Here is a 24,824-nt window from a genome sequence, read left to right on the forward strand (position 1 = left end):
CACTTGGCTGGATAAAGCCCTGAGTAACCTGATCTAATATGAAAATTCTCTCTGCTTTAGTGGGAGCTTGGACCAGATGATCTCCTGGGGTCCCTTCCTACCTACTTTATTCTTAGGACATCATGGGACAAGTCCTGCTATGGAGCTGTTAAAGGAAACCACCAGCAAGGGCAGAAGCCAGTAGGCAGGACTCTACCAGAAATCAGGCGTTTGGGGAAATATTTATTCCTGCCTCAGGTCGCCTCTGTGACAAGAGCTGCACATCCGCCTCCCCGGCTCAAAGGAAGAGAAAAAGAAACAGATTCCCATTTACAGCTATTTTCAAACTTCACATTTGTCACGGGAAAGACATCACCAAGGCCACAAAGACTCTGAGCTCCAAACCTCCTCTTCCACCTGCCTTCCCCCAACACCCAAAACACGGTCACTTTGCTTCTACCCATTTTCAGGCAACAATAACTGCCAGAGGTTTAATCCTCCCCCAACCCCAGTGAGGGTCCAGGGCAGGAAGACAGTCCTGTAGTTCGGTGGCCCTCACGCAGCCAGCTCTGCGGTGGCAACCAGACAGCAAGCGCGGCCACCGAGGGAAGAGCCAGAAGCCGGGCTGCGCGGAGAGGCTGCGGCGATCCCTACCTCCGGGATGCGGACGCTGTAGGGCTGGTTGTGGAACCGCGGGGCGTTGTCATTCACGTCTCCGACTTGGATGTTGACCGTCCCTTTGATCACCTGCGGTCACAAGGATAACAACAGGGAGCGGGCGTCAGCTTTAGGCATGGATTTAAAACCTAAAGGAAGCTTGTGGCTGCGTTTTCTGACTTGGGCTTTTGGCGAGTGATGGCCCCGCTCCCCAGACCCACCCCGGGGCGATGCAGAAGGTCCCCCAGCGACCCACGCTCACCCTCTCCGCTCCCCTCTGCCCGTGCCGCAGACCATGAAATGAGAAGTCACACTTACCCCTTGGCTGTCACTGACAGAAAATTCAACCGTGAATTCTGACTTAGTCTGAAAGGGAAGGAGAAGAAAAACATATAATTAAAGATACTGTAGTGTTTATCTGCAGATGGCAGGCTTGGGACTTTTAGCCAATATTATTACATGCAAAATGCTTTCAGGACCTTCAAGAAGAGAAGGGGCGCTTGAGTGCAATTACCTACGATGAGTACAAAATGCTGAGAAATATTAATGCCAGCGGGGCTCCAGTGTATTTCACAGGCGCGGAGAACCGCTCTGCCCTGGGTCAGGAGGATGCGGGGACTAAGGAACCAACTCCCCAACTAGCAGCTGAGCACTTTAAAGAGACAACCAGGCTAAAGTAGATGAGAGGAGCCCGCTGTTTAACCTTCTGCAGCGTGCCAGCAAGCCCCAGCTCTCTTCGCATGCCCGTCCGGTCCCCGACGCCACATGCTGCCTGCTTGTAGCGGCAAGAGGGAGTAAGTGCAAGGCAGAGAAAAGCAGTTTTCCACCCATGGTGTACTGTGACCTGGCACCATCTCCGACTGCAAGATACAGGGATGATGCAAAAAGAGAAGACAGTCCGAAGAAAAAGCTGTGTAATTAGCTTTTGTTTGAGATGACAATACAACACAGTCTCGCTGAGGACACCTAAATCTTGCTGCTGCTTTCCCAACTTACCTGCCACGCAGCAGTTCTCGGGATATCATGTAGCTGGGAACGCTGGGATAAGCCCAGAGTCTGCAATAAGAACTGGCTGAAATCGCATAAGCCCATTCAAAAAAAAAAAAATGCCTGTGCAGTCTTCTCTGCCCCATATTGCTATAACTAAATTAACAGCTTGGTCTTAAATAGCAATATACTAAAGGCACTGGTGCTGGGGTGAGGGGCAAGTGGGGAAGAGGGGATTATTTTGGTGTCAGGGCAGGGGGATATTGCTAGTGGAGGCAGACCTTCTCTTCCTGACCTTTCTTTTCCACCAGCGATCGTTTCGCTCACGTTTTACCAAGGAATCACGCAGGGATGGACAGCAGGACTTGGCCCACCACGCCTATCTGGTACCTGGGCACCATCTGGTGTTTTGGTTCCCCCAGTCCCAGCAATCCCTCCCTCCTCCAGCATCCCTTCCCACCCCCAGGTGCCCCTGCCCTGCCCGAACTGCTAGAGCACAGCAACTTGATGTTTCCAAAGCATCGCGCAGGAAAGGCTGGAAAGCAAGCTTGAAATGGCTCTCCGTGCTGCAGATTTGGTTGATTTATTCCTAATAAGATTGGCTCAGGCACAGGCAGCAGCCGCTGGTACCCAGACCAGGAGCTCTGCTCGCACCAGGGAAGCGGTTCATCTTGGAGAAGGGTTTGGGGAACAGCTCACCAGAGCGTGCATCAATCCTGTCCCCACATCTGTGGCCCCCCCCCCCCGGCCCGGGCCCCCCATCCAAAGAGCTGGGGAATTCAACCTGAGAAAGCCTTTCCTAGCTCCTGCCTCGGGGCAGTGCTTGCAGGCAGAACGAAGAGCTGGAATACGGGGTGGAGAGGAGAGCCTCTGCTCCTTGTGACATCCCACCCTGCTGCACCAGCGTCTTTCACCCCTGTTTCCCCCCTACTCATTGGTGCCACCGCGAGGGACAAAGCAGTAGGGGAAAAAAAGTAAAAATAGGAGATAAGAAACAACCTGTTGAGCATTTACATTTTAAAAGCTCGATAAAATAATCGGAGAAAGCTGCCACATGCTAATTTCTGTCTCCACCCTTCATTTTAGCACATACTTTTTTTAGACTCAGGGTCTGTCTTTTTTTTTTAAAACCTGTTTTCCTTCTAATCTTCGTGGGAGTAAAAAAATCTTTTTAAATTTGTTTTGCTTCTATACATTCCTTCCTTCCTCTTTTTCTCCATTTTCCCTTTTCCTGCGTCATTTACCTTACTATGACTCCCTCTCCCTTTTCAAGCCTCTCTTTTTCTCCTCCATTGTACAAGAACTGACCTCTTGCTTTTCTTTCCCCACTGCTTTTCTTGTATGGCTTTCTCTCCCCTGACTTCTTGACCGCATGCGTCCAGGCCAGCGTTCTCTGCTCCCAAGCGTGCTGTCCACCTCCATCCCTTCCTTCCCTCCCACGCCACCCTGCTTCCTCCACCATAAATTGTCATTTACACCTTTCCCTGATCCATACCAAGGTATGCAAATGTCTGTCTTCACCCTTTTCTGTGTATCGCTGACTTTGAGCCCTAGGCATCAGTTGATGGGTGCAGGCTCCTCTCCCAGTTCAGCCCGGCCACATGAGCAAGCTCTGCTCAGCTCCTTCCCTTCCCCACCCTCCACCAAAAGCCACCTAAATCTATTGATCACCCTCCTTGGTTTGAGGCTGGTATCATAAGTATTGGGAAGCGGTAGGCATTTGAATAAGAGAAGATTTATGACTCATGCCAGCAGCTGTTGGCACGGGGAGGCGGAGGGGAGAGGGGTGAAGAAAAACGCTTTGATTTTTCCAGAGCCTCGCTCTTAACGCTGTGAAATTGGGTTTGCCCTTCCCCAGCCTGAGCAGCATCCATCACCCCGCTCCTCCGCATCCCCACATCTGGCTGGCTCCGACCCGGACCGCTGGTGCAGACTGTCAGCGCCTGAAGTGTGTTAATGGGTTTTACCTTCACGACGCCATCGCTGGCAAAGAAAGTACTAAACGCAGGCAACAGAAGCACAGGGGAAATTAAGCACGTTGCCCAAGTCGTGTAGTATTTTCCCAATCTTACTGAGCTCCTGTCCAAGTGCCTGTGCTATCCCTTCCTCCTCGCTCCAGGAACACAGCAAGGGCCAGGGCTTTTGTAAAACAAGCACCTGGATGGGCTACCATCTTTGCACAGCGAAGCTACCATTGAAAATAGGGGTGCGAAACAGCTTCGAGGCAAGAATCTTGCCAAATTTAGCATCCAGCAGCCTGAATCCACAAGATGATGAAAGGTCATTATGAGATTGAATAAGCAGGGATACCTCACATCTCTTCACATGCTGTTTTAAATAGTAAAGGATTTAATCGGAATATAGGTTTAAAGAGGGAGCCTGTAGATTTCCCTGAATGTATGAGCATCCTGGCTCTTTGGTAGATCATTTCCATTTATTATTTTCTTTACTTCCAGACTCAGAGATATCAGTCTGGGATCCAGGAAAACCAGCAAGCCAGATGGAACCACAGCACCCTGCTTATTCCCCGTGTCCCCACTGAGCTGGGGACAGTGACAGGGTGGCTAGGGACAGACCCCGATGTGGACGCACCTGGATTCCCAACTCCGCATGGGAGCAACACCCAGGCTGCATCTCAGCTGCTATAGAAGGTGCAGAGCCACCATTTTTCTGAGCGGAGATGGGGGTTTTTTTTTTGCCCCTTCCCTCAGCAGAGGATGCTCTCAGCAGCAAGCAGCATTACCTCTCTGTCCAAGGGCTGCCTGAGCCAGACAACACCGGTCACGCTCTCCACCGCGAAGAACCGGCTGGCCTCCTCACCGACCACGCCGAAGACCAGCGGATCGTTGTCCAGGTCCCGGGCCAGCAGCTGAGTCACTGAGGAACCTGGGAGAGACGGAGAGGAAAGAAATCAGGAGCAAAACGGGACAGAGAGGAAGAAATCCTGAAAATATTCAGCTTGTCAGGGAACGCAGGTCTTCTGCCTTCCTCCCTTAAGTCGTCCCCAAACTATTTTCCCATGGTGCTACAATGCCTCAAGCAGCAAGGGGAGTCAAACTGTGCATGGTCTTACTGTTCTTTCTAGCACAGATAAAATGAACCACAGGTCCTCGCCTCCCTTACCCTTATCAAAAGAGAAAGTCACATTAGCTCAGCAGAAGCACGGCCATCTCGGGCACTAGAGATAGTGACGGAACCCATGCCTCTTACTGGGTAAGCGCCTACCAGCCTTCCTCACACTCTCCTCTGCCGAGGGGCACCACGAGCAGATACAACAACGTTTCCAGGTTAAAAGCAAACAACCCAAGGCCACGAGCACGGACATGATGCTCACAGGTACCTCGAGGCTCAGGGATTCAGTAGGGCCTGGAGCCAGACACAGACCTGGGGTTTGTTTTAAACACGGCAGCTGCAGCAAGTGCTGGTCTTTGTGGCATACGTGGAGCCCACGCACACAGAGAGTGTGAGAGGCGCTGGGACAAATCCATCACTACCTTCTGCCAAATCATGTTTGAAACCATCTTCTGCAGCATCCTGAATACCCCAGACAGAGGCCTTGCTCAGCCATCCCTCGCAGGTGTGCGGTTGTAAATGTCTCTTCCTAACAGCACCCGAGAGGCAACCCGGACCCTCTGAAGCTGCTGCGTGGGGCCATGTGTCCTCTCTCCGATCTCCACACCGCTCCCAGAGCGGGATGACTTCTATTGCTCCAAAAGCAAGGGATGGCCACCACCCTTGGAGCCTCATTTCAGCCCCGTAAGAACCTCCTCAAATCATTTTGGGCCTCTCCATGACACCTCTGAGTGCATTCAAAGTCTGCTGTGGCAGGTTGACAGTGGTTGGCTGCCTGTCGCCCACCCAGCCGCTCTCAGTCCCCTCCTCAGCAGGACAGGGGAGAAAATAGGAGGAAAAAAGCTGGTGGGTGGAGATAAGGATGGGAGATCCCCTTGGCTGCCTGGCCTCAAGGATGGGGTGGGACATCCTCTGCGTGAGCTGTCTTTGGCAGTACGGGAGCACTCCACGACACCAAATCATCTGGCCGAGGAGAACAGATGTCAAAATTTCATCCATCTGGGAAGGGGAGGGAAGCTCCGGCAGACTGGAGGGCAAATGCACCGGCACAGCTCGGCGAGCAGAGCGACCCGGGCAATTACTGACCGGTTGGCCTGACATCAATCACGGCGGAAATAATGGAAAAAGCTGATATGATATTCCATTAATAAAAAATTAAATGATAGGAACATAATTAATGCCAGTCAACACGATTTTATGGAAAATAGGCCTTGTCAAACAAACCTGATTTTATTCTTTGATGAGATTACAATTTTGGCAGATAAAGGTAACTATGAAGAAATAATAGACTTTTGTAAGGCATTTGACTTAGCACTGCGTGACTTTCTGATTAGAAATTTAGTGCTGAACGACATCGACAAAGCACACTCGAGCGAGGGCCCAGACGCCTGGCAGGTCCCAAGGCCAACGACCACAGTCAGGGGGACATCCTAGCGCGACGTAAAATTGCTGTCGGTACAAACTCGGGTGACAGCATGGCAAATAACGGGGAGGACCAAGCAGCCAGGTGAAGCGCTTGGTAATCTGGGCTTGTTTGGTAAAAATCTGGTTTCATGACCCTGCTCCAAACACCCTCAAAAAAGGCTGGTGGACCACAGCTGCAGAGGAGAGCATCCCAAAACCAGCTCTTCTGGCAGGCCTGGGGGTCCAAGCATGCAAGGAGCTCTTTCCATGCCCTGGCTGGCAGAGCCACGGTGCTCTTTGGGCACTTGGACGAGTGACTTTAGGGCTATATAGCTGGTTCTGCCAAGGCTGCAATTCTGCAAGCTGTTCGGCTGGCCACATCGTCTTCAGGACTGGATGCAAGAGGAAGCCACAAACGTTTGAGAGCTAGCAAAAATGCTTTACACTTCACAGGGGCTTTAAAAGCTTGAACTGCTTCATTTATGACAAAGAGCAGCAAGATGACTCAGGCCATCTCAAGCACATCCATGAAGACGACAAAATACAATACCTAAAGATGACTATTCCAGAGCATGAAAGCACATCGAGACTCAATGCTGAAACCCAGACAAATTTCTATTTGGAGAAGGAATAGCAGTTGTTTTAAAAAGAGCAACTACAATTAACCACTGGAAAAAAAAAAAACTTCCTTCCACCAACACAGGTGCAAGCAAGTGACGGGTCACGATCAAACACATTTTGGACAAAGACCCAAAAGCAAGAGTCCTTATCCAAAGCACTGCGTTCCCATCTCTTCAGTGAAGCCAACACCGGAGATACGAAGTGACTCTACACTTTCTCAAACCTCGGAGCCTTGATATGAAACAAGCTACTAGCTTGGTTTTATTTTGGAGGACATCTGAAGCCATCCTTAGCAAAGGTTTCTTTGCCCCAGGAAACAAGCAAGACTGTGACCATCCCCATGGCAGAGAAAGCCAGTAACTAGGGCAAGATAAATCCAGGGTCACACCTCTCTGTTCTGCCAAATTTAATGGGAGAAACAGACTTTCCCCCTTTACATCTCATTCAAAAACCCTAGATCAACAAGGTATCTGCAATTCCCTCCGGAACTGCAAATACTTCGAACTCCAGAATGTCTCGGTCGCATCTCAGTGGAAGGGAAACGACCTTAAAAATCCTGCTGAATAGGAAAACCACATCCCACCCAGTTCTAATCATAGTCGCATTCATGGTTTGTGCGCTGCAAACCCACTTGCACACACACACACAAAAAAAAATCAGCCAGCAAACAAACATTTAACTCTTCTCTGTCTCTTTGCGTTACAGCTACCTTCCACTGTCAGGGAATTTAGTTCCTAAATTCAGGATGACCTGGAGAACAAGGCAAGGCATGTCTGGGCAGAGTGCATCATCCCACCCGCACGTCTCGCTCCTGCCAGTCTGCAGATGTGCAGAGTTAGATCCCTGTGAAACAGCACGCTGGGCTTGACTGCTCTCTGGTCCGAGAGTATCAAAATCAAGGACAGATTTAGCGAGTAAAAGACAAGGAAAGGGAAACACGTGAGGAACATTCAGAGCCTATACCCTCCTTAACTTTTCTTTCCTTTTCTTTGTTAGAAACAAGAAACTTCATTAGGACATAGATAGGGCAGCTCAGAACATTAAAGTGTAAGCTGCACTATATCAGAGGAAAATACCATCTTAAACAAACCCTCACATGTGAGGCACCAAAAACTAAGAGCTCTTTTACCCATTCCCTTACCTGTCCATCAGACAGTAATCACCATCCATAACTTAAGAGCACTTCCGAACTCATTACAGAAAAAAAAAAAGGCATAAAATACAGATCAAAATAACAAATTAAATAGAAGGTAATGAGAAACAGATCCCTGAAATAAGAAATGAGACTTCACACAATCACTTTGTCATTTGTTCTGATTTTTGCAAGCTTTACCCCAGGGGAATGCTAAGTTTAGGCACGTGGTGTAAACCAGGCGTGCAGGATGCAGCGAGAGAGGACCACAGCGGAGCACGCTGGGCTCCTTCACCGCTTTCACCATCACGACAAAAGTTTGCGTGAGCTACCTTCCACCATTTCTTTAGCACCAATTTATTTAATCCCACTTTCCCCCCCATATCTTTTTTCCCCTCTGAATTTACTGCACCGAGGGAGGAGGAACAGACTAGCTGGATAGCGCAAGGCAAACACACAGCTGGAGCATCTGTGCCACGGTCACCATTCAACAGACCACAAGAAATCCCATTTTCCAGGGTGATCCCAGGGAAGATGCTGTTGTCCCACCCATAGGTGAAGCCAGACCAAGGCAAGCACCCGACCCAGCGACACTCAGCTCCGCAGCTGGACTCCACGCTCTCTTTCAGAAGCAACACAGGAACTGCCAAAGGACTGCAAAAGCAGCACTAGCACCTTCACATAAGGGCATCTGTACCACTGGGAAATCATCAAAAAGCAGAGGGTCCCGCTCGGACGGGATGTGAAGAGCCCAAGGAGCACCCCATCTGTCAGGAAACCCCTCTCTCGGGGCACTTGCAAAGAAAAATAGCTTGCCCCAGCTCTCCCTGGGGCCGCGCTGAGGATGCTGTTTGAGCCGCCACAAGCCCAAGTGCCGACCTGGCTCCAGCAAGGGCTGAGGAAACAGGGACAAATTATCCTGCCGCAGTGCAAAGTTATAGGTTCTGTTTGTTTCCCCTCAGGAATCAGACAGGGCAGTTAAGTGTCTTGATTCCACCAGATAATCACAATTTATCTTGTCTCTTTTTGCCTCCTTTCTCTCAATCACGGCTACTTCTCCCTCTTTCTCACACATACACAGATTTTCTTCTTTCTCCAAGTCTTGAACTTTGGTTGACCTCAGGAGCTTTTTGTTGTTGTTGTTGCCTCTTGTTTTGTCCCTGCTAGGATTTTATTAAATTTTTCTAGGTTTGGCTGCTTTATGGGGTGTACTTTCCCCCCATACAGGAACTCCTGTCTCAGCGTCTTGCTTTCAGCTGCAAACCTGTCTATTTTTTTCTTGCCCTTCCATTTTGCCAAGGAGGAAAGTAGGCGAAGGGGCTGGGCCCTCCCAATTCCTCTCGATTGGTTTTGCTTTCAAGAGTGGGATGAAAAAGGAGAAAAAAAACCCCAAACTCTCCAGGAGAATCCCAGAGCTCCTGGAGGGTTTTGGAAGCACTGAGCCCCAGGGTCAGGGAAAGAGTCAGAGGATGAAGAAGCTGCCAGAGCAAGATGCTGACACAGTCTGCACAGGAATGGAGCGGGGTGGGATGGAGGACACTGGGATCCAACGGAAGGTGCAGGTTTCTAATTAGTTGCTTAATAAGATGCTCTCTTAAAAGGTCTGATCCATACCCAAGTGGAGTTAATAGGAATCTCTCCGCTGACTGCTCTGGCTTTTGGGCTCAAGGCTTCAGGCATCAGCTACACTTTAATATTAAAAGCATTTTAATCCCGGCTTTTAAAAGCAAGTTCCTGCTTCTCCTCGGCTTGTTGTTTCTCACCCCTCCCAAGCTCCAGATCACATCTGTGGGCACAGCCACCACGCAGCTTCTTGGCTCCCCGCCTTCTGCCACCGCTACTGAGGCGGTCCGGAGCCTGCCAGCACCACGGGCACTCAGCTTACAGGCAAGGGGGTTTGCAGAACAAAAAGCCAGAAATTTCTAAGTAGCAGCGGCAAACGGATCAGAGGCACCGGGCACGCTGGGGAGGGAAACAGCAGGGAGACAACCCTTATGCCGAGAGCAGTGCCGATGGTCCTCAGTCAAGGTCACAAGCTGGCACAGAGAACCCTCAGTTGCTACTCAACTTCTCAAACCGGCAGAAATCTATTTACATAAAAATCATTTTAGCATCTGCACCCTGCAGCAAGGAGTCCCCTTACATGAAGGCCACCGCCACGCTTTTGCTCCAAAGTAGCTGCCACCAGATTTCCTTGGCTCCCCTTCCTTCCTTGGAAGGGAGATGGGACAATCACGTCCCATTCACTTCTCCCACAACGCTCCTGATGTTAGCTGCTAGCCGGCAGCCCTGCCTTCCTGTCCCAGCTGCCCCAGCACAGGCATCTCCAATTAGCCCAGTTCATCACAGCAGGCTGGCCTCTGATGCGCTTGGTGTCAGGATTTGATGGATCTGATCTTGAAATTCAAACCCTGCTCTTCTCATTTGTCACCTGCTCCCTTTTCTTTGCCTATAATTCATTTTTCTCTTTCACCTTTCAGAAAAAAATAAACGAAGAAAAAAAGCCCTTCCGTGATGTTTTCCCAAAGATTTTTTAAAAGAAAAGATGAAATGCCAATATTTCTGTGCTGCTGAGCAATCTCTGAGCAACGTGAGGGAGAGGAAAGGACAGTGACTCCCTAGCAAGGAAAATAAAGCAAAATCTACTTTCAAGCAGGGGGCCGCAGCAAGTGGGAGCTGCTCCCGTATTTGGGATGAGGCTTCATCGCTTTCCTAGAGAGGACGAGCCCAGAGCTGGGGACAGAGCACGCACAGGAGACCCTACCTGATGCGAAGTGGGGGGACACGAGCATGGGCACAGTGTGGGGGGCTAAGAGAGCAACCAAAGCTCAACTGGGCTCAGGAAATCTCTTGCAGGCACCAGGGCCTCTCCATCTTCATTCCTGCCTTCCTCCCAGTCGGTCCCAGCCTCCTGGAGCAGTTTCCCTGTCCATGCCACAGATAGCCACAGATTATGCAGAAGATGTGGGCTTCCAAAGGCTAACCACCACATGCTCCAGACTGCTACTCCCGGGAAGACCTTGCTCCTCGCAGCTGAAGCATGCCTTGGGTGAACAATAATAGCAAAACCCATGCCACACAAGCATGCTGAGATTAAACCCTGGCCAACGTGATTCAGATACACTTGGGGATACCTAAAAGCACACCACAAATACAAAGGCAACTCACTCATCCATCTCCAAGCCTTTCTCCCAAAGCAGGTGGCTGCCAGCTCATTTCATAAGCACAACCTCAACGGATAACCCTTCTGTCCTCCTCCTCAGAAAGGGCTCGACCACTTGAGCCAAAACTTTCCAGAACGACTCAGCAAAGAAAGTTTCCACTCCTACAATTCAAGTTGAGCTCAGCGTTACACACTTCTCTTTCCAGGTGCTAATGGGAAGCATCAGCTTACCCCACCACCAAGGCTGCCTCCGCTCCGATTACTGTGCTGCAGAGCGAGTGAAAAAGGGCAGGGAGACACCAGCACCTATTAAAAAGGGTGTCATAATAAATAAGCGAGAAAAGAACCGTTTCTGCCATCAGAAAGACAGGAGGTCTTCACCATTTATTGTGGAAAAAGCCGAGGACAAGCTGGTCCAGGAACCATGTGCGCTACTGCCATCACCCATCACATACGGGAGAGAAAGGAGCCAAATACAGAGGTGACAGAGAAGAGGGAAAACAAATCTGTGCAGTCAAAACCATTTCTGAGGGAGTTTATCAAACTGGGAAGCAAAAGGCACAGCAGAGAGTTTTTCCTAGTTCCTCAGATGCTCAAAGCCAGAGCAGGAGACAGAGCCTGTAATTTCTCTGCTGCATTTAGTTATTTTAAGTGAGGAGTCAGTGTCAAGATGGAATCCATAAGCAGACCTGACAGCCAGTGGTAACCTCAGAAAGAGGCATTGCTTGCCCTCGTTCCCCCCAGCTCTCGTAGAGACACGTAAAAGGGTGTTTAAAGCTCTTTAAAAGGAAGAGTGCAGCAGCAGGTGAAGAGCAGCCAAGCATTCCCACCAAGAGCAGCCATAACAGAGGGCTGCTTTGGTTTACTTTGCTACTTACTGAGCACTTCAGTTAACTTTACAAGAGAAATGAGAGGGGGGAAAAAAGTACAAAACTCAACGGTATACTGAACTTTCTTAACATTATCATTAAAGTAAACAGAATACCTGAGGCTCTCCTGGTAGATGCTGCGCACGCAGTCACTGGGCTGCTGGCATGCACGCGGGCAGAGAAGTGGCATCCTTCCAATTAATGTCAACACCTATATCAACACGGTTAAGACAGAGCAATTTCCCTCCATCAACCTTCAAACAGGTCTTAACAGCAACGTAGATATCAAGCAAGCTCTCCCAAACCAGTTTAAAACGTATGTCTTCACGCTGGCGCTGTGCCTTTGCAGTGGATGGAGGTCACAGCCTTTGCTCACTCGCTGGCACCTCCTTGGCTTGGAGACAGCGGCTTATCAACCAAAACTCTCCAACCAGGCTGGCGTATTGCCGCCAAAATCACCGATACGCCTTAGCATCACTGTGCCATCTCCAGATCTGCTTGGAAAAAAGGAATTAAAAAGACAAATGCTCATCCCTGGGCAAATCCCTGCAAACAGCAGTGGGCTCAGGGGTGCCTGCCTCTCCTTTCTCCCTGCCTGCTCAGGCAGGGATCCAGAGATTCCTGCCCTCAGGTTCACTACAAAACCCACAGCCCGTCCCTGGGACAAGGGAGAACATGGATAGTTTGCAAAAACTGAAAGGACTTTTGTTTCCTTTTGTTTGGGAAGGAATAGGCTGTATCAGCATGAGAGAGGGAAGTAAATACAATTGCATCAAAAAAACCCCCAGGAGAGTAAAGTAAGAAAAGAAACACTTGTAAAAGAAGTCTGGGTCTGTTAAGATATTCCTGGTGTGAAAAGGGTTCCCACACTTAAAAAGCCCTCTTAAAAATAATTTCCTCTCCAAACTGCCTGGGAGCCTCATAATTACCAACAATGATCACAGATCCATTCATTTCATCCTCAAATTAATACATCATGTTCAGAATGATATCGCATTAATTTATCACAAGATTTATGAAACTTGTACTTTTTTTCTAATGAGTTTTATGCAAATTCTGCTCCATCCATTGTTTGCATCATTAAAAAAAAAAGTTCCCTCGCAGAAGCTGCTCTGTCAAAAAGTCTCATTCACTTTTATTGATATCTGTCCTTCCCTCTTCATCCCCACAACAGGAGGGGGAAGGAGAGGAGCCGGTTCCAGGCGGGATGCGATCCTGTTCCCAAGCAGAGCCCAGAGCACAAGCGAGGAGAGCAGCCCCATCACAAGGATGAGGTCTGCAGGTGAGCCAACCATTCAACGCACTTAGTTCTAAACTAATTTTAAAGGAAATTAACTGGTGGTTCACTCACACCTTTGTCTGAGAAGGGTCAGAGAACAAGCGGAGCAGCGGGGAATTGTGAAATTAAAGTATTTAGACTTTCCAGAGTGGAAAGTCTGTGCTTGGTAAACTTACAGAATAAATACAAAAGGGGGAGTGGGGGAGGACAAACACCAAGGGAAGCATAAGCACTGAGCATTGTGGGGTTATAAAGGGGGAAATCACATGAGATGAACCTGATATTTTACAGCAGAGCTGCAAATGGACAGACAGGAATGCACAAGATGTCCCGTCAGCCCAGGAAAGCTCTCTGTGTAGCGCCTTACAAAGCCTGAGGTTTCCTGAAGACCAGGGCAATTCTCAGAAGCATAGGCAAGACCACTTCCAATTCAACCATGGCAGGAATATTGCCTTCAATTCTGAGCACTGCCAACTGGAAGTCAGACTGAGATCTTCATCAATACCCGCACAGCTTCGCCTAGGAGGCTGGGGAAGGGGATTCTTCAACAACCCTAAATATTAGACGCAGCCTTGCTCCGCAGAGCTGCTCTCAGGCAACTACTAACAACTATTCATGAGACGCACGTATAGGGGTGGGAGGAGGCAGGATGAACTGAAAAAGCAAAGGAAAACATAAATTTGGGGTTAGCAGAAACATCCCAGCAGTGAAATCTACTGAGGTGTTAAATAGTGGCAAAAAGCCCCAACATCGCCTGGGGGCTTTTAAAACTGGCCTGGAAAAGATGCTACAAAAACGATCCTGGAATAGCCCCAGAAGCACCAACTAGATGAGATCCAAACCCCAATTTTAGCAGCTCCGGGGAGCAGGGAGGAGGGTGCTCCCCACTTGTGAAGGCAAACCCACTCCCTCTGCGTGGTCGTGCTGCCAAATACCTCCACGAGCACTGCTTCACACCGCCTCGTGCCTGTCTCCGAAACACCCCGAACACTCTGTACGCACCCCCCACTCACTCCTCAAGGAAAATCTAGCTAATGCAGTCTTGATTAACATTTCTGACACAAAGTTTAAACCCTAAATCCATACAATATCCTTTTCTAATTAATTTTTGAAATAAGAAACAGCCCAGAAAGAATAAGGAATATTTCCTTTGTTCCTTCCTGCCTTTTCCTGACCTCCCCACCTCCCTCCAAAAAGAAAAGAGTTCGTTTTTTAACTAATTAAACACTCATAGGTCAAAGGAAACTCTGTCACACATACCACCATGGAGGGAAACACCACCCATTTCTCCTCTGCATGAATATCACGGCTCAGTAAAAGGCAGGAAAACAAGATCGTCAGCAATGGCGAGACGTTCACCCTCACCCTGGTTTCCCACCAGTGCCTGGGCACTGGGCAAGCCCCAAGACAGAGGTGGAGACCAGCGGAGGGGACACAGGACACCTGGTCACTGGTGAGATATTTAACCGAGTCTACTTGGTGCTGGAGAGAGGTGTTCACCACCACACCTGCCCTTACACTCACACTTCCCTGCCTTGTCAGAAGGGCCATGATGCGCCCACATCCACCTGTACAAATCTCACACCTCGTGCAGGCTGCAGCAGCCCTTCCCCAAATGCCATTTTTGAAGGCAGCTTTCTGAGGCACCAACACCTACCTTGATGGCCAGCTTTTCGAAGACCACGCTTCGCTGAAAAACTGACAGGCGCGTAGGTGGGACGCCCAGTTAATTCAACAACCCACCCACCCGAGGCTGCACGAGCACTGTCACAGCAGGCACTCCCAGCAACGACCGTGACCTTCCTCTCCCCGACAACTCAGGAGCCTCCCTGGCAAGTTACAGCCGAACATGGGAGAAGGATTTGCACAACAGAAAACACAGCATTCCTACAAGTTTCATGAAAATAATAGCTCAACTAAGGAAAGCTGAGTGCCCCTCCCTAGGGGCGCAACCCTTTTTCTTTAAAAGACGTGGTTGCCAGCCGTCCCATCAACATGAACCAGCACAGGCAGGGAGCAGGACGTCCCACCTCTCTGGGGACAGCTAAGGGTCCTCATGGACATAGTGAGGAGGCCTTCCTCCCAGGAGTTTTACTGACTAGACACAGAGATAAGGTTTTGGGAAAACTCCTCCAGAGCAATCACTCCAAGCTGTTCCTCAGGGTGAACTCTAAATTAACATGGATCTTGAGGTCAGAACCACATGGCTGGGGGCTTTCTGTAGTGACTGATGTTAGTGTAGAGTCACTGTGCTCCCAGAAACAAGAAATTATGCCAACTGACCAAACAAGTTGTACAAACAAGCGCAGAGACTAAATCAGCAGTGTCACAGTGCTGGGGTCAGTCCCGGCTGGGGAGCCGAAGGGCAGAGGACCATTTTTCTAAACAGAGCCAGGCAAGCTTGCATTTTGACTGCCAGCTAGCAAGAACAGAGATAACGAGAGACTCCTGATCCTGCCAGAGAAACCATGACACCATGCAAAGAGCTTCACAGGTCAGAAGAAACCGTTTCAGCAGGCGACCTGTTGCGGCCTCCCGTTTTGACTACTGAGAGGTGTCTTGCCAGCTAAAACCAGGTAGCTGGTTTTATGGATGCTGAGCACCCATATTTTCAGAGGCACCTGCCAGTCGGACAGAACGACTGGCTAGCCAGCTGAAACAAGCCATGCACTCTCACTAGGAAAGATTAGACAACGCTTGCCTAGGGGATAATTGAGCCAAAATATGCCATCAAGACAGACAAGATGTTACCATCCCTCCCAGAAACAGAGGTCCAGAGCAGCTGGAAGACTGAGAGTTACCATATGTCCGGAGAGTACCAACCAGCTCCACCGGCTGGGACAGCAGTGAGGACTGAAACCAAATCCTAGCTCCAGGGATTACTTTCTACTTAGTGGATGCAATGAACTAACAGGAGCTCCACTGAGATCATTCAGATGGGAGCCACCTCGCCTCAACTTGGAAAAACAGGGGTACATGCCCACTGCAATCTCCCACTCAGTGCAGAAAGCAGGAGGGCAGAGGAGACTAGAAGGTGCGGCTGACCCATCATCCTCGAGTTCATTGCTTCTCTTTGGCCGTACCAAGCTTTCTAGAAATACACCGGGGCAAGCAGAAGAAAAGCAGGCCCCCAGAAATCTAGTTAATGAGGTGCTTTGCGCTACTTGGTGTAAATAAACGATTTACGAGTAAGATGACACAGATGCAGTAGTTTGCATCTTACCCAGACAAGGTAACATAGCTTTGTGTTAACTAGAAAAGAGAAGCTGTTCTGCAATTAATATGAGGTCAGAGACAAAGCTCATTAGATCGCGATGCCTACAGACCAGGTCCCAGGACTGTCCCGGCATTGAGCAGGACCGCAAGACACCCGTAGGGTGTAAGACACCCCCAGAACAGTAAGGCAACGGTGTCGGCAATGCTAACGGAGAACTCATGTGAACATCAGCGCTGAACTGCTCCATCAACAGCGCATCAGTACGAAGCCAGCTGCGCTCCAGGAACAGGGATGAGCCAGAGTGTAAAATGCCACCTCTGAAACAGTGCTGCCTGACAGCCGCTTCCTCCACCAGCAACCCTGTCAAGCTGAGGAGCTGATCAATATGAATGGGGAAAAGAAAAAAAAACCCAAACCGTCAGCAAATTTTACTTGCGCAAGTGAAGTTCAAGCGGGATTCATTCACGTCTTGTTTGAAATCTCATCTGCGCCTTACAAAAGATGAAACATCCCCGAGGCTCTCAGTCTCACAGGGAATACAAAACCTTTAGTGCTACAGCTTGCCTACGGCCCAGCTGCTCCGCTCTCTGAATGGTTCAGGGGAACAAATAAATATAGCCATCCTCATCCCAAATATTGCAGGGTATTTTGCTCCAGAACAGGCGTGCTTTGGTACGTGCGTCAAAGTCCCAAAGCCAGAAGGAAATGGTACCAGCGGTCAGATTTTTGTCTGCAGACTTCAGATCCGTAAGCAAATTGGCCTTGGACTGTCACCATAACTCTCTGAGGTTTCAAAACATGTGCTGGGTGATGAATTCTGCCTCGTTATAATAAGGATGCAGTGAAATCCCTTCTTGATTTATCTCTCTGGAGTTGAGTTAGCACCTCTTGATCTCCAAGTTATGGCTGCAGTAAAAGCAAGGCTTACAGAAATGGGCCAGAAATTTGAAGCCCAAGGCAGCCAGTTTTGGAAAAGTTACATTTCCTGCTCCTCTCACCCCTTGAAAAGCAAACAAAACCTTTAAGAGAACCAAGAGGAACAACCAGATGCTTGGAAGACTCTCCACAAAGGTGACAGCCTGGGGAAATACAACACGTGCAACTCATCAACCCCTTCGTCCACCGGTCCTGGCCTTGAAGCTGCCTTCCTCCAAGCACAACCCAACTCCTCAGGGCTGGCAATGACTGCCACATCTTGGATGGAGCATTTCCTACCATGCCTCCCTCACTCTTTCTTTCTCAAATGCCAAAGAGAAGGTGGGGAGAGACTTGGCAGGTGGTGCCTGGGTATGAGGCACAAGCTTATCTGTGTCCCCGCCACAGCACTGCAGTAAATTGCTTGTTGATAAATGAGGCTATTTAGGAGCAAGTGATGCCAGCATTACGGTTATTAATGACGCCGACGTGGAGAGACATTTAAGAGCGGCCCCATGTTCTATTGTCCTCTCGCCTGTGAGTAATGGGGCACTTCAGCTACGAGGCTTCAAAACCAGCTTGGGCTGTTTAACAACAGAAACAAAATAAGACCGAGGGAAATGGATGGAGCGCACTGGACTGATGACGCTAACGTACTGATAAAGCCAAGCTTCTTTGGTAGAAGCTGAGCAAAGCTCCAGTCTTTAGATGAAATTAAACCGAGAGCATTCCCCCTTTCCAATCACCAAAGCTCTTCCACTCGTCCCTGCAAGCTCCTAGCAGCCATAACACAACACACAGCGTCTTGTTCACCCAATCTACGGTCCTGTGCAGCAAACCCACCCAAATAAAAGGGAAAAGTGAAGCCACAACAGCCTAAACTGGAAGCAGCAGCGCTCCAGCTGTACTTGCAACACGTGGTACACCCGGAGCACAGCGAGGGTGATATTTGTTGAAGGCTGGGAGGCTTTCACAGGGCCATTACCTCACTTTGCACGTCACAGATGTCTCAACGTGGCCAGGAGGACAATGAGCGAGAAATAAAGAGGCTGTTTATTGCAAGAGGAAACCTTGGAACAGAGCTCCGCAGTCGCTGGTGGGAGTGCAAGGCAGAGCGTACAAGCACACAGCTGTAAACTTGTTTCTGAGTTAATATACCCACGAGTGTTTTTCTTTTCCTATGAAAGCATACTCTTCTGCAAACAAACATCTGGAGATCTCTGTTACAGCTGGACCATTATCCCTAGTGACTAAAGCATTCAATTAATTTAGCCTTTCTCATTTGTGGGTTGTCTGCAAATAGACTTGGATTTGCAGGAATTTATTTGTTATTTGAATATATTCAGTGAATGGTTTATTAAAAACATATTTCAGAAGGAGGATTTCTTGCTAAATGCTCCTACAACTGTTGCTCTGAGTGTTGGCAACTGGCTGTTCGCACCATGTAAATGGTCACTGTGGTCAGGTGGGAATGCCTTTGCATCTTGATGGAATGCAATGTACCTCCAGAAAGAGCTTTCCAAGGGTCTGTGGAAGCACCTGCACAAAAACATATCCTCACACAAATGCACAGCATTCAGCCTGCCTGAATTTCCTTCAAAAAAAAAAAACCCCACAAAACAACTTGCACAGAAGTTGTCGCAAAGGGAACAAGAACAGAGTTAAATCCCAGAATTAATTGACTTTATGCAAAACACCAGTGAAAACATCTCTCTGTAGCTTCCACAACAGCTTGCAAGCATCCACGAGGCTCCTTATTCAGGATTCTATCTGCCCAGGTGCATTTTGTCTCAAAACTCCAGGGAACATTTGCTGCAGGAATTTCATCATAGCAGCAAGAGAAAACGGGCTGAGAAAGGAAGTAGTGAAGGGCTATTTCCAAGACTGAGGTAATCCCTCGGGCACGCAACAAGCCCAGACTCCTACTTGCCTGCGTACTACAAATTGTAGCCTATACAGTACGTGTAACATGTCTGAAAACACAAATCCTCCTACAAGAATAGTTTTAGTCTTCTACATGAGGTTGCTCCAAGGCAGTTGTCTCCTTTGCTGTCCCCAAGCTTTGCTCAAAAGATTGCTGCATTTTGGCAGAGAGTGAGGGGCAACACAACACCCTAGGTAAGTCTTTACTGTTTAAGAACAAGTCAATTTTTTTATGTTTTGGACAAGTGAAACAGGTTTTTCCATGATCTTTGTCACCATGTTAAGACGACAGAGAAGCAAATGTTGCACAGGGAAGTGGCGATGCTTGCAAAACCCTGATGTTGCAGACCTAAAGCTACGTGGGGTGAGGCAGATGCACAGTAGCAGGCAGGACCCGTCCCGGGGATGTCAGCAGGGCTCAGTTTTCATTCACCACTTATTTTCACAAGCTGCCATTTCTCTATAGCGTTACAGTCACTTTAGGGACAGGCAGAAGACCAGCCAGATGACCCAATTTTAAGAGATACCAAGTGGAAGACCTTGCGTTCCTGGTCCTTTACCCCACCGCGCTGCCACGTTCAACGGTAGACTTCCCAAGAGCTCCACCCAAGTCACCGTGTCGGTCACCCCAGCCAGGACCCCCAGCCTAAGGCACACGTCAGCCTGGAACATTCCCCATGGCCAAGGTGACCTGTGACAGCCTGGCTGCACGCAGCTCTTTCTGCAAGCTGGGTCAGAGCTGCAAGGGGCAGCTGAGTCCAGACCAGCCGGCGCTCAGAAAAACCTCCCTTAGTCATACGTAAAAACAAATAAAATTTTAAAATCCAAACTGAAAACAAAACTCCGTGCTAAATCCCAGCTGCCGGGTTGTTTGAAGGCAAAAAGAAAGCAATCACTGAGGTTTCACAGACTGTTCTAAAACTGGAAATCTATGAAGAGAAAAGTGATCCAATAAGTCACAGTTTTAGGCTTTTTCTTTCAATTGCTCAGAGTAAAGACTTTCAAAGCTTCTCTTTCTCCTGAAGCCCTGACTGAGGGAGAAATGGGTATTGACCACCTAATTCAGCATCTACTTGCACACATCAGAGACAAGTCCCAGCCACCTCTGCCCCGACAGCTGCGTCATGTACGTTGGGTATTTTTCCAGCCCCTTTGGCAGCACCAGTCTCCAACTCACATGCAAAACCAGCCCCTTCACAGCATCTCACAAACCTCCCGTGCTTCTCAAGTGCCCTCTCAGCGATCCACGCGTACGCTGACAGAGCCTGCAGGCAAATTCAGCTTCCTTCTCTTGAAGGGCTTTGCACGGCGCTGCGCTGAATAGCACTGCACCGCAAACACGTGCCAGAGGGGCTGAGGACCCGGTCTGGAAGCGATACCTGCTCAGAGCGACATTCCCATGAGGAAGAGCAGAGTCTAAACAACGTGTGCCTTCCTCCCCAGAGTACAATGGAAGCACGGACAGGGCAGCTCAGTGCTAAGGGTTTTAACCAGGAAAACCCATTTGCCAGAGCCGAACCTTTCCTGTGCTATTCGACCATTTCTTGGACGAAGAAAATCCACCCTACTCTCTCCGCCTGAAACTATGATTTGCAGACTGTGAGTCCGTGGCCAGCCGTTTGGCCCCCGGCTCTACAGGAGGACCTCATGGGGATGTACGTCTTAGTGCTCAGACCTGAAAGGATGAGCAATCCTGCAGCCCGGGGACATTGCCCCAGTAGCTGGCAATCTCCACAGCATGCGACACAGCTAAAAACCTCAAAGAAAAACCCAAACTGTACTCACTCCACCAACCCAACCATGCCGCAGGCACTCACATACAGTGCTTCTTTATGGGCAGTGAGCATTTTCCTGCCATCAGCAAGAAATGCACCTCTTTCCTCCTTCCCATTAAAGGACAGCCGTTCTTCTTCTTCTCTTTTGGTTGTCCTTTATTCTAGCCCTTGTCCTTGGCAGGATGCAGAGAGCACCCTGGCCTAGGTAGCTCCCAAAATTTCCTGAAATTTGGGCTGAGATTATATCTGTCATTATTAAAGAGTGCTAATAAGCCTTATTAACCAAGAGTGAATGCAAAAGGAATAAGGGAAGGATTCTCCTAGGACCCAAAGTGCAAGAAATTCATAACTAACTTAATACCTGTACCAATAAGAGATACTCATGCTGAGTCTATTTTAAAACCAGTCTCTTTCCATAAGAAAAAAAAAAGAAAAAAAGACACTCTCTTCCTCTTTCACAATTATTCATGAAGACAGTCACAAAAAAACCAAACAAAATAATGTCACTGGTTGCAACTGAGTTGCCCTCCTGCAGCGGGTGGCAGCTGGCTGGATGCTGGCATTATTCAGCCAGCATTGAACCGGCAGCGACCCTTGCAAAGGCAAGCCCAGTTTGGGTACGCACAGCCGCACACACCGAAGGAAAACGCAAGGCTTCAAGCAGTACCCGCAGCCTGCTCCGAAGGGCGCAGGGCAATTTGGGGTATAACGGAGAGACCGAGTACTGAAAAGGGTGGAGGAGAGCGTGGTGGATGAAACCCCCCACCCTGGGCAGCTATGGGGCTCAGGACCGCTGTGCAGCTGGACTTGATCCCCTGGGGGTCTCAGCCAAGCGATGAGACTTCCAGGGCTCCGGACCTGAGCCTCCTCACCCCAGATATTTTTCAAGCAGTTAAAGACCTCATGCAAACCTCTGCCTTCTCTTTCAACTCGGTCTCTTGCACACGACATCAACCCAGCCTTTTGAGGCTTTGGGATGCCTGTGCATGCTCCCAGCTGAGGATATTCTCCCATTTGTCCCGTGTACCCCCCCACAAGCATGCTCCCAGGCTTCCTTCAGCCTCCCCGCTTGCAGCAACAGCTTTCTGACATGCCTCCAAAATGACTGATGAGTCGGCACATTGTTTTTGAGGAACTCACGTGCCTCGCCGGCATGCAGGATGACAGACCTTGGGAACCTGGGCATTAATACTGGAGATTTATAGTCAAATCTGTCACGGTTGGGGAAGCTTTTTCCCCAAGAACTGCTCTGCCTGAAGGTCGCTTTTCCTGGGCAATAAGTGCAAAGAAACTTTCTCAGCCACCTTGGCCCCCACCAAAGGGCATGCAGGAGAGCAGGGGAGGGGGACAGCCACCAGCAAACGTGCTCAGCCTCGGGCTGTCCAGGTAGTCCCAAAGATCCCATCTGCTCGGTGGGAAAGCATGTTATGCCAGCAGAATCCCGGCTGCAGCCTCCCCCCAGGGAGCAAAAGCACACCCTGGTTTGAGCCCCTCCATCCCAAACTCCACTTCCTCAATGTATTGGGTAAACATATACATACAGAGAAACACAGAGTCCACCATCTGACCCAGCACAGCAAGTCACACCTGCTCGTGTGCAGCTGCGATGAGAGGTTTGCAAACAACATTCACTCCCTCCAACCCTTGCTTTTCAAGGATCAGGAATCCATTGCCACAAGACGTTTGATGCATGAGGCTACATCTTCCTATGCACAAATACCATCAAGGAGGTTCATGGATGCTGCTGTTTGCTTATATTTCACTGTCAGCACCACGCTATTATTTTTGTAGCGTGACTGGTACTGCAACTCCAACAGCCAACAGGTGCCATAGAAATCGGGGTAAACCTTGAAAATACAACTTCATCCAGCACATTAACAAAAACCCACATATTTGTCATCCAAAGACAGCGCAGTCACACCGCATAATCGCTCTAGGATGGGATTTCCCCTCTAAGATTTCCCAGGCATTCCTCTGGTGCTGGCAGCATACTAGCGAGCCATGTCTTTTTGCTCCAAGCAGGGTCAATCAGCAGAGCAACTACCCACGTTCGTTATCTACAGCACACGCTGTTTTGTCACTGTTGCTACCAATGCTGCAGAGAGCTGGGCTGGTAATGGTGGGAGGTTTCAAGGAGGGGAGAAAAAAAAGTCCCGGGGTTAACGCAGCAGAGGAGTATGTTACTAAGTACTGCTCCTCAGATTAGAGCTGACCTGCAGGGTCAGCAAATTTAGCTAAGAAAATGCTAACGGGGGGGTTTCTCTGCCCTTCAAAAGTTTGTGTTGCCAACTTCCCAAGCAGAGCTCGGATCTGATCAACCACTGGATTTGCTCTGGCCAAAGGAAAGACTGGACTGCATGTGCCTCTGGGTAGGTTGCACGTATGTATTAAAGGCTGTAAAAGCACATAGAGGACCTGGTTGCAGGCTGATGTTGGATGAGTAGCTGGCCATGAAGCTCAGGCTCCCTCACCAGAACTGCACCACCAAGGAATGGGCTGCCTCCTGCTCTCTCCATTTCTTATTCTTCCTCCTTTCTAACTTGTTTTCAAAACAGGCTTTTGACTGTGGCGTCAAAGTCTCCATGAAGAAGGTAAAGAAGGCCATGGGAAAGCCTACAGGCTCACAGCTTGTGTTTTAAGCTATAAAGGTTTTTGGGATTTGCTTACCCCCACGTTGAGGAGATGGATATGAAATCCATTCACAGCCTTTCTGCTGCTACACTCTTCTCCCCACCAAGGCTGATGACAGACACGGGAGGAGCTGGCGAGGAACAAGTCAAGAAGCCCAGCCATTTGCAGGTGCAGCGAGCCTTAGAGCAGGTAGAGGCAAAATGCCTACCGGGAGCTACCACGGGCTGGGCGGCAATTTCACAGACCAACAGCTCAAACAAATCAAATAAACCAGCCCAAGCCAGGACTACCTGGGGAGTTGGATATGGACTGGCAGCAAAAACAACTTGGTGGGCTGCCAGAGGCAAAGCCCACCACGCATATGGACGAGAGCCAGGACCATAAGCAGCTCCCACCTGAACCTCACGGGATGCCCCAAAAAGATGCTCTCAGTGAGATGGTTTCCAAGAGAGGCTCTTCTCTGCACGTCACTTTCCTGTGCGAATTTCTCAGGGCACGCCTAAAAGCCAAACCCTTTTCTCAAGGCCTCAGAAACCCTGAACAGGAGGACGTCTGTTAGGAAAGCCACCTCGGACAAGGCAACAGCTCTTCTGTCCTCCTTAAAGCGCGTGTCAGGATGGGCCGATGGTGCGCCTGTTGCTCATCCCTTTGCTGGCTGAACAGATGAATTCCGACAAGGAAGGCTCCCGAGGTTTATAGTCAGGGCAACGTGAATTAAACCAACGAATCATTTATTCAGTCAATTTTGGCCATCCCTAACAATGAGCTGTCTGGGAGCAGACCACAAATTTCTCTAGCGTATTCTTACTTAAAACAACAATCTCTGTGGATAATTCTTAGTCTCCAGCTTGTTTAGAAAGCACAGACTATAAATCCTGAGCCATTTTAGAAGGATACAATGGACAGTGTACCCTTTTTTTCCCTTGTCTGAGCCATCAGATCAAGTTTACAGGACGAACAGGGATAACTCCAAATCAGAAATTTGCTTTCTATTAGTACTGTTGGCAATGTCCGTGGAAGACTCCCTGCCTGCGACCTGTGCAGGAAGCCAGCCTGCACGGCACACAAGCTACCCGGTAAAAAAATTCAATCCCCACAAACATGCCTGTCCTTTGCAACGCTTGTCCAGCTTGTCACAAAATCAAAGACCCGCAGCAATACTCTATCAGAGAAAGAGACTCCCTAAAGCGAGTCAGAAGA

At 49.2% G+C, this 24,824-nt stretch overlaps 1 protein-coding gene across 1 annotated transcript in view; it reads right to left on the reverse strand.

Annotated features, from left to right (window-relative positions):
• CDH23 (cadherin related 23) overlaps positions 1-1,692 on the reverse strand; it is a 160,759-nt gene extending 159,067 nt beyond the window's left edge. The window contains 3 exon segments of the mRNA XM_050899416.1: positions 634-726; positions 955-1,002; positions 1,633-1,692. The gene's annotated coding sequence lies outside the window, so the exon portion shown is untranslated.
• Between the last annotated feature and the right edge of the window lie 23,132 nt (positions 1,693-24,824).

The sequence above is a fragment of the Gymnogyps californianus genome, chromosome 6 (assembly GCF_018139145.2).
Source record: "Gymnogyps californianus isolate 813 chromosome 6, ASM1813914v2, whole genome shotgun sequence".
Classification (NCBI taxonomy): domain Eukaryota; kingdom Metazoa; phylum Chordata; class Aves; order Accipitriformes; family Cathartidae; genus Gymnogyps; species Gymnogyps californianus.